At 36.6% G+C, this 10,070-nt stretch overlaps 1 long non-coding RNA gene across 1 annotated transcript; it reads left to right on the top strand.

Annotated features, from left to right (window-relative positions):
• Positions 1-2,948: 2,948 nt before the first annotated feature.
• LOC127880850 (uncharacterized) lies at positions 2,949-3,772 on the top strand. The gene is made up of 2 exons (XR_008049791.1): positions 2,949-3,096; positions 3,403-3,772. It is a non-coding gene; the product is annotated as an uncharacterized LOC127880850 (long non-coding RNA).
• Positions 3,773-10,070: the final 6,298 nt, after the last annotated feature.

The raw sequence follows: 10,070 nt of genomic DNA, 5'->3' as shown, positions 1-10,070 counted from the left end.
GAATGACGAAGGCGCTGTGTTCAAGGAAGTGCTGGATCGAGGCATACTGGACACGTTATTGTTAACCAATATTAAGAAGTGAAACTCCATCTGCTGGACCATTATTGCATTCTAGACTTACGCAATGTTTTATATTCTGTTCAGAAATGTTTTTGTCGACATTTGAGATATGTCCTTTCTTCACATTCTTTGTGAAATGCGATCCTAACATATTACGTTATATAAACAACAATTAATGGAGTATTGAAACCGTCAAGAGCTTTTTTTACCTTGCGATTATTACGTGCGCTAGTATGTTTTTCAATCGGTTATACCGATCGTTCTGATTCATAATATGCGTCAGAAATATTATGGACAGCATCAAAACTCAAACAACTGTCAGCAATAATTTTCGTTAAAGTGTACGATCGCATCAAACTCATCGGCCTTCGTTGCATTTAATTTTTATCGTTCTGCGCACTCGGGCAGGAACGGATTTTTCGAGCGCCCGCAGATGATCATGCCCTCGAAAACGTGTATTATCCCTATATTAGCGAACTTGTTGAATTTCAGATTAGTGGTAAACATGACTATCAGTAAATCAGTTTAAATTTCCGTCAATGATTGGGTATTTCGTTACCACTCGTTCTCTATAAAAAGCTGAGGACAAAGCCCTTTGTGTTTCAGTTTCCGACTAGTTCTTACTGAAACAGTAAGTGAACAATTAGTGTACTTTTTTGAGCTGGATGATAATGATGCATGCTTTTGATAGCTCAATTGTGTTTTGTTTTAATAATATATGGGCACATTGTGTTAAATATATTATGAGTTGGTTAGATGAAACGACGCAATCCTGAATTAAAGCTAAGTTTAATACTCGTTTTTTTTTCCGGCAGCCCTCGTCTGATGGCGTAATAAAAAATAAACCTTGTAAGAACCCTTACTATTTATTTAAGCCTGGCTGTGTAAACCTTTATTCAATGCGTCGGATAAAAAATCATGTTGGTTGTGATTACAGATGTTGCACTTTGCGGATGTCTTGCTGTGTATCGTACTGGGAGTCTTTGGCCAGGAGGTATGTAAACCGTAGATTGTACTTGAAATGTTTAACAATTGTATGCTGCTTTGGTTTACACTCACACCGTTTTGCTTTTACTGCTTAACGGTATATTGTGAATCTTTATTTGTATTTATACTTGCATCTTGTATGTTATTTATGTTACGTTTTGTGTTTGTTTTTTCTTGCTATTTGTCTTGTACCGAATATCAAAGACATTGAGCTCTTAATATTAATCCCCTGCTGATACATTTGCAGTTTAATTTAGATTAATATCCATTTGTGTTGAATGGATAACTGCAAAACTATGATAACAGTTTTTCTTTTAGGTTGGTTAGTTTTGCTCTATGAGTAATGGTTTTGTATAACATTCAAATGTCAATGTTTTGCTATAACTAGTTTAATCTCTTATGCTGTTTAGTGCATTTGTTACTTTAATACAAAAATATCACAAGAATAGCACACTGTTATTAGTTTCAAATACTTGAACAATTTCATTAGGAAAGGTATCATGCTTGTTTGTTTCAAATTACGTCATGAAAACTCACTTTATTGCACAACAGCCACCACCATCCAGCTTTACGGATGACTATGGAAATCGGTTCTCGGCAAGAGTAGATGGGGCCAAATTGATGCTGTATAACGGCAGTGGAGTTCTGCTATCGAACATTCTCAACGAGAACGTACGTACAGTTTCACATCCTATTCGTTTTCTTGATTTGCTGATTGGATGTGTTTCATGTATTTACATTATATGTCAAATTGGTTACTGTGCTGGAAATTTAAAAGAATTTAAACAAGTATTATCATTGAATGATGCTATAACATAAATTTGAATCTTCAACTTAAACTTTTTTAATTAGGGATGGGTTGTCGCTCTCGTCCAAGACAGAGGTGTCTGTTTGATCGTAGACGTAAGTATTGTTGGACATGATTAACCTCAATGATTAACCTCAATGATTAATATGACGTAATTGTAAGTACATTATTTGAATGTATACGTTTGTTAAGATTTATTTATTTGCAGGTAAAACATGACTTTTCACTTGCTTGTCACATTGGTTTTACCATATAGAATTATTTAATTACGGACGTGTAAATAGACCTACACTAAGCTTGAACACGTGAAGACCGCTCATATATATGCGCCGTGCTCTGTGAAAATGTGCTTTTAGGCATGTGCAGAGAGTGTCGTTCCTGATAGGCCTGTGCTGTCCGCACAGGCTTATCAGGGACGACACTTTCCGCTTTAAAAATATTGTCATGACTCTACACGCATTATGCATAAAACATATTGAGTAAATGAAAATCGTATAGGTCAACATTCCAATGCGGTTAACTAGTCCAATTTTCATTCATATACGTTAACTTAAGTGAAAACTTGTACAGCAACTTAAATAATTACGTCTGTATGTGATGTCATAACGTTGAAAGGATTTGATACATTTGATGATTCCGATTTTGCAAATAACTGGAATATGCCTCGTTTCAATTACCAGCTCCAATTGATGCATATTCAGTATACCCCCAAATGACCAACCTATATGTAGGGCAAGTGTAGGAATACGTAAGTCATCCATGGAAAGTCAAAATGTCCTATGACCAGTAAAGACTGGTATGACACTTTGTTATAAAGACAAGATATATCCAATTGTTCGACAGTTTAAACAATACGCATGCACATAGTCATATGAGTCGCACTGTCTGGTCACTAGCTAGCCTGTCGGCTAATGAGACTATGAAAACATACGTGACTGCAAAACTCGGCGTGACTTTGTAGCAGGCTCTATAGATCATAAGCAGAATGCACGATTTGGCAGACTTGTCTAGAGCTGTACTGCCCGCATATGTCATAAGATCTATTTTCGCATGAATCGGCTCTTTCCATGACCTATCCCAATTGCAGCCCAATGTCACGACCGCGGAGGGCGACTGTTTTGAGGAAGTTCCGTACATTGGCGTCGTACCTGACAACCTGAAGAGGTTCTGCAGTGGGATGACGATCATGAAGCATGTCCGGGTAAACTGCACAGTAGAACAGGCCGGGCGGAAAAAAAGACGTGCGTAGATAGTACTTTTCTTACGTGTCTTATGAATAATATTTCAAACGTGTATTCTTAAATGTACCAAACATAATGTAATCTTGCAAGTGCAAGTTTTATGCAATTTCCGTCGAATAACAATTACAATTAAAAAAACATAAATATGTGTAGTATAAATATTAAAATATAAATATACAATAAAAGCTGGTTTGGCAAAACTTGAATTTTTAAGTATGTGTTTATGACAAGCACACGTGAATTAATGCTAATAAAGAATAACGTTGTTTCACTTAAACAATTGTAACATTATAATTCCTATTTCAGACGTAGGCCAAGCAAAGATCTGGCCCAAATGGAGTTGGTGTTGCTGTTGGATACCCATCGCATAGTGGCCCTGTAGTCAATCCGTATGCTTTCAGTACAACACATTCGGACAATGTGTGTCCTGGGGTTGCGTAAAATGGTGCTGGAGCTGGCACTGGATTCAGCTATGCTTATGGGGCTAATCTTGGCCATGGTATTTTGGCTAATGACGATGCCAAATGAGACAATGTTGCGCTAGAATGCTTCCATTTTTGTTTTCCTTTCGTCCTTGTTTTCTTTAGCGCACATATGCAATCAGTAAAAAAAGATAAAGAAGTTTAAGCAATACTACGTTCACATGTCTGTGTTCTTTGAATAAAATTTAACAACACTATTGTTTTTGTTTTGTTGTTGGTTGTATTGTTGAACAATTAATATATAAATTGGGTTCATATATTTTATAGTTAAGTAAGGTATGTTCTTGGATATGCGAAATGCCGAAGAATATGTCATTGTGTATTATCAATATTCTTAAAGAAACTTCTAATATGAGCCGAAACTATCATTATGGATACGTGATCTAGTTTCGATCCAATATCCAATCACGATGCTCGTTGATCTGCATATACACTACGGACACCGAACAGTTTCAGCGTTGTTTAACTTCTTGTTAACAAATCAGAAAGAATTTTCAATATAAACCAAATAAACCACTGTAAGACATACAGCGTATCTTCTTACGTCCTCATGTTGCATTAGAAATCAGAATTGTTGTTTATTTACCACATATGTCCGTCATATGCACATGAAAATAATTTGTTTGACGACTTTATTTTGCTAATAAACCCATGGCGAAATTGTGTTGTTGACACTGTCATTGGTCTTTCATTTCGTGAAAAACAATATAAAACATAATTATAATGTTCACATTCATGGCATGTTCTTGTAATCTTAACAGTAATTAACCGCATAACATGAACTGACAGTATATGTTAATATGAGATCGTATTCCACACGGAAGCAGGGCTCGGCCCGGTAGAAACACGCCTTTAAGTATATATCTACAGTCCTATAGCTCGAGCATCTTAATTGCGAACAAGTGATCATAAAACAGTAGAATTTAGCGTCGCTCAAGAAAATTCTGGTTTACTGAATAGGCGTAAAATGTCACCACAGACAGAGAGGTGATATCGAAAGCCTATAATCAATAATCGATGGGTGCTTAGGTTCGCTTAACATGAACGATTGTAGTACATGCTCTTCTCATCAAATAGATATATCTGATTTATATGAAGTTTGAAGTTGAAAACTTTCAAAGTCTTATGGCTTATGACAAAAATTAAGTATGCACATATAAATAGGCAATACACTATATGGTACATATTAATGATTTATATGCACCGCACGCTTGTACAAAGAGTGTATCTACGGTATAAAATTAGTTTGTATTTGAAAGTTTATGAGGTCTTTTCGAACATCGGGCTTCATGTTTTGAGGTCCCGAAATGTGCCCCAGCACTCCGTCCTAATTAACTTACTAGATGCACCAAATTCGGAAAAAATCTGAAATATATCTTTAGTTTCCAGCTGTTTAGTTTTTTACTAAACGAATCAATTTCAATATGGTACGTTGGGGGTACCGTAGTATCCGGAGGAAACCCCATTGGTCCGATATGTTGACCTCAAACCAAATTCACCTCTTGCGACGGAAGAGGGGGTCAACACAGGGTCGCGTGAGAAGCTCGTGTACCAATGAATTTACTTACCAAAAGTTTCATGTTGATAGCTGATATAGTCTCAGCATGATGCCGAAAACAAGCGAAAGTGAGCGCCGCGTACTCGTTCATTAAGCGATTCTTCAGATTAAATATGTAATAAATAATCATTTACAGGCCGTATCCTTTATGAGTGTTGTATATTCTCAACCAATTATGCAATACACGTTTAAAGTTATTAAAAAGAGCTTCAGAGTAGAATCAATCACGTTTTGGTCATTAAAATGGATCATAGTATACTTTGTTTCAGTGTTTCAATATGAAATAGTAATACTTCTCTAGCTCATAAAGTGGTTTGTTTATGGTATATACAAGCTGCAACAAAGGGGAGACAATCGCTCTCATCCGTAAACTATGTGGTAACTTATACGAGCGCAGTTATGTCCCTTTTATGTGGTATTTCGATATTTAAAAAAGGTGATGATTAATATTTTTGACAAAACAACAAACACAGAAAATAACTTTAAACAAACTATAATTTCAACCTGACTTATAACCCTTACGTTCTGCATCAACGACCTTTATTATAATCACCATGCTCTGTGAGAATACTATGAAATTGCACACATAATTTACCTTTTTAAACACGGATCCATTGATGCAATTATCATGTTAACGCAGTTAAAATCATAAGGGGACATTTTATGTAAGGAATGTCAAAGAAGACTTAACCTGTATCAATGGGTTTAACTATATTGTGCTTTAAGCATTTTTCTAACAGTATTCTTAAAGGTGCTAGTAAACATATTGGGAAATAAAAAATAAATATTGTTTCAAATCCATGATACTAGTATTATATAATAGCATATCAAAGGTTTCATTGTTAATAAATGATCCATTCATGATCAGGTTTTCAAAAATTCATTCACGTTCTACGGTAGTCAAATATTAGCCATAAAGTTACAAAAATATACTGTTATAAAACAAGTAATCAATCAAACGTAAATTTAGAGAAACATTAAAAATAATTATTTTTATCACATGCCAAACCCTAATTTCCCAAGTTATATAACCATTACATATTTTTGTATCTTACACATGTGTAAAAGACTTTTTCAGCGTTTTCATTGGCTTAGTTTTCGTTTATTGACCAATTGCATTTTGTTATTTTGCTGAAATAACGTTGCAACGTTAAATGACATCACGAAATGTAAACAACATTCAGGATTTATCATTATGTTTGCGTAAATATTTATATAATTTGCTCATTTCAAAGAATGTGATAAAAAGATCTGACACTCGATGTCATATCATACCATATTTTATTAGTCTCGTCCAGGAAATTCGTTAGCAAGCTCGCCAAAGGCTCGCCTTTTAACAAAATTCCTGAACTCGTTTAATTAAATATGGTATGATATGACAACTCGTGCCAGAACCTATATGTATGCCTTTTTGTTCGGAAAGTTATGGGGGACGCTTACGTGACTTCAATTGATGAGTATCGTATTCTTGACAGTGAAACAAGATTTTAGTATCCATTTAAATTGGTCTCACCATATGCGTTTTAGAAGCTTAAACACTAACGCGCGATATAGGAGAAGAGACCCAACATATAAAGCGTACATTTACAGGTACATTTTGATAGTTTAAGTACGTACACGTGCCCTCTGATTTATAACTTGGTGAAGTTGTTTCTATTACAATCCATTCAAATTAACCATGCACAATAAATACATTATTAAAAACACGATTACAAACGTAAATACCTTGTATACTGTTATTATAAGAATGCTATATAAGAGGTAATTTAAAAAATATGCGTTATATAATTGAGACTTTTTTTTAATGTAACATACATGTACATGCCTGTAATATTAAGTTTTAATTGCAACGTTAAGATATGGCATTTCACAAATACATTAAAATAACATATACATTGAATACAAAACTAGATCACATGTGCATGTTCATGTTAAACCTAATGTGTCCAGATTTCCGTTTGCTTTACTTGTTCGTTTGTAATTACCAGGTGAAGACTGATTAAAACCCTTAATATTTTATCTACAATCCACAACAAGGTCTCTTTGTAATACACGCATGCCCCCCCCCCCCCACCATGGGCTGTCATTTGAAGTGGCAGCCATTGTGTGAATACGTTAGAGTATGATTGACAATTTAAAAAAGAATTGCTCGCATGACTCATGGAGTTGCTAATGTCCCAATAAATTTTCCTGATCCTAACCTTAATCATTCGTGAGTTATCATCCGGAAATCATTTTACTGTTTTAAGTCAATGTGACCTTGACCTTTGACATAGAATACTGAAATTCAATAGGGGTCATCTGTCAGTTATGACCAATGTCCATATGAACTTTCCTGATCCCAAACTAAAGCGTTCTTGAGTTATCATCCGGAAACCATTTTCTGCTTCGAGTCACTGTGACCTTGAACTTTGACCAAGCGACCTGAAAATCAATAGGGGTTATCCGACGGCCCTGACCAATGTCCCTATGAACTTTCCTGATACCAGGCCTAAGCGTTCTTAAGTTTTCATCCGGAAACCATTTTATTACTTCAGGTCACTGTGAACTGAACTTTGACCTCGAGTCCTGAAAATCAATAGGGATCTGTTGGTCATGATTAATGTCCCCGTGAACATTCCTGGTCCTAACAGCTTTCGTGAGTTATAATCCGGAAATCATTTTACTGTTTCATGTCACTATGACCTTGACATTTGACCTAGAGTACTGCAAATCAGTAGGGGTCATCTGTCAGTCATGACAAATGTCCCTATGACATTTCCTGATCCCAGGCTTACGCGTTCTTGAGTTATCATCCGGAAACCATTTTACTCTTTCGAGTCACAGTGACCTTGAACTTTGACCTAGTGACCTGAAAGTCAATAGGTGTAATCTGCCGGTCATGACCAATGCCCCTATGAATTTTACTGATCCCAGGCTTAAGCGTTCTTGATTTATCATCAGGAAACCCTTGTATTGCTTCGAGTCACTGTGATCTTGAACTTTGACGTAGTGACCTGAAAATCAATAAGGGTTATATGTCAGTCATGACCAATGTCGCTATGAACTTTCCTGATCCCAGGCCTAAGCGTTTATGAGTTATCATCCGGAAAACATTTTACTGCTTCGAGTCACTGTTACCTTGAACTTTGACTTAGTGACCTAAAAATCAATAGGGGTCATCTGTCAGTCATGACCAATGTCCCTTTCCTGATCCCTGGCATAAAAGTTCTTGAATTATCATCCGGAAACCATCATACTGCTTATAGTCATTGTGACCATCAACTTTGACTTAGTGACCTAAAAATTAATAGGGCTCATCTGCTGGTCATGACAAATGTCCATATGAACTTTCCTGATCCCAGGCTTAAGCGTTCTTGAGTTATCATCCGGAAACCATTTTACTGTTTCGAGTCACTGTGACCTTGCACGTTGACCTAGTGACCCAAAAACCAATAGGGCTCATCTACCGGTCATGACCAATGTCTCCATGAACTTTCCTGATACCAGGCCTAAGCGTTCTTGAGTTATCATCCGGAAACCATTTTACAGATTAAGATCACTTTGACCTTGACCGTTGACCAACAGTCATACAATTAATAAGGGGTCATCTGTCGGTCATGACAAATGTCCCCATGAACTTTCCTTTCTCTAACCCTAAGCATTCGTGAGTTATCATCCGGAAACCATTTTACTGTTTGAAGTCACTGTGACCTTGACCTTTGTCATGACATAGAGCACTGAAAATCAATATGGATCATCTGTCAGTCATGACCAATGTCCCTAAGAACTTTCCAGATCCCAGGCTTAAGCATTCTTGAGTATCATCCGGAAACCATTTACTGCTTTGAGTCACTGTAACCTTGAATTTCGACCTAGTGACATGAAAATCAATGTCCTTATGAACTTTCGTTATCCCTTGCCTAAGCGTTCTTGAGTTATCATCTGGAAAACATTTTACTGCTTCGAGTCACTGTGACATTGAACTTCGACTTAGTGACCTAAAAATTAATAGGGGTCCTCTGTCAGTCATGACCAATGTCCCTATTAATTTTCATGATGCCAGGCTTAGAGTTCTTGAGTTATCACCGGAAACCATTTTAATGCGTCGAGTAACTGTGACCTTGAACTTTGACCTAGTAACCTTAAAGTCATTAATAATGTTTCTGTGAACTTTCCATATACAAGGCCGAAGGGTTCTTGAGTTATTTTTCGGAAACCATTTTACTACTACAGGTAACTGAGACCTTGAACTTTTACATAGAATCCTGAAGATCAATAGGGGTCATCTGTCGGTCATGACCAATGTCCCTATCAACTTTCCTAATCCTAACCCTAAGCTTTCTTGTGTTATTATCCCGAAACCATTTTACTGTTTCAAGTCACTGTGACCTTGACCTTTGACCTAGAGTCAATCATTAGTGATCATCTGTCAATAATAACCAATGTCCCTATGAACATTCCTTATCCCATGCTTAAGCATTCTTGAGTTATCATCCGGAAACCATTTTACTGTTTCGAGTCACTGTGACCTTGAACTTGACTAATTCACCTTTAAGTCAATAGGGGTCATCTGCCGGTCAATGACCCTATGAACTTTCCTGATCCAAGGCTTAAGCATTCTTGAGTTATCATCCAGAAACTATTTTACTGCTTCGAATCACTTTGACCTTGAACATTGACCTAGTGACCTGAAAATCAATAGGGACTATATGTCAGTCATGACCAATGTCATGATGTGGATGAATGTGGAAGAATGTGGAAGAATTCCACACTCTGAGGGGTTGTGTTTAGCAGGGTTCGGCATAAGGAGAACTTATACTGCCTTGCTATATGAGCTAGCTATTACAGCGACGCGGTATAGTGTCTGTCTAATTTAGAACCTGAAGGTCTCGGGTTCAATCCCCATTGTAGTCGGGGATTTTCCTGGCTGGGTTACATTAACTGCACGATAT

This window comes from Dreissena polymorpha, chromosome 5, assembly GCF_020536995.1.
Source record: "Dreissena polymorpha isolate Duluth1 chromosome 5, UMN_Dpol_1.0, whole genome shotgun sequence".
Taxonomy (NCBI): Eukaryota; Metazoa; Mollusca; class Bivalvia; order Myida; family Dreissenidae; genus Dreissena; species Dreissena polymorpha.
This window is presented reverse-complemented; position numbering and strand designations above follow the sequence as displayed.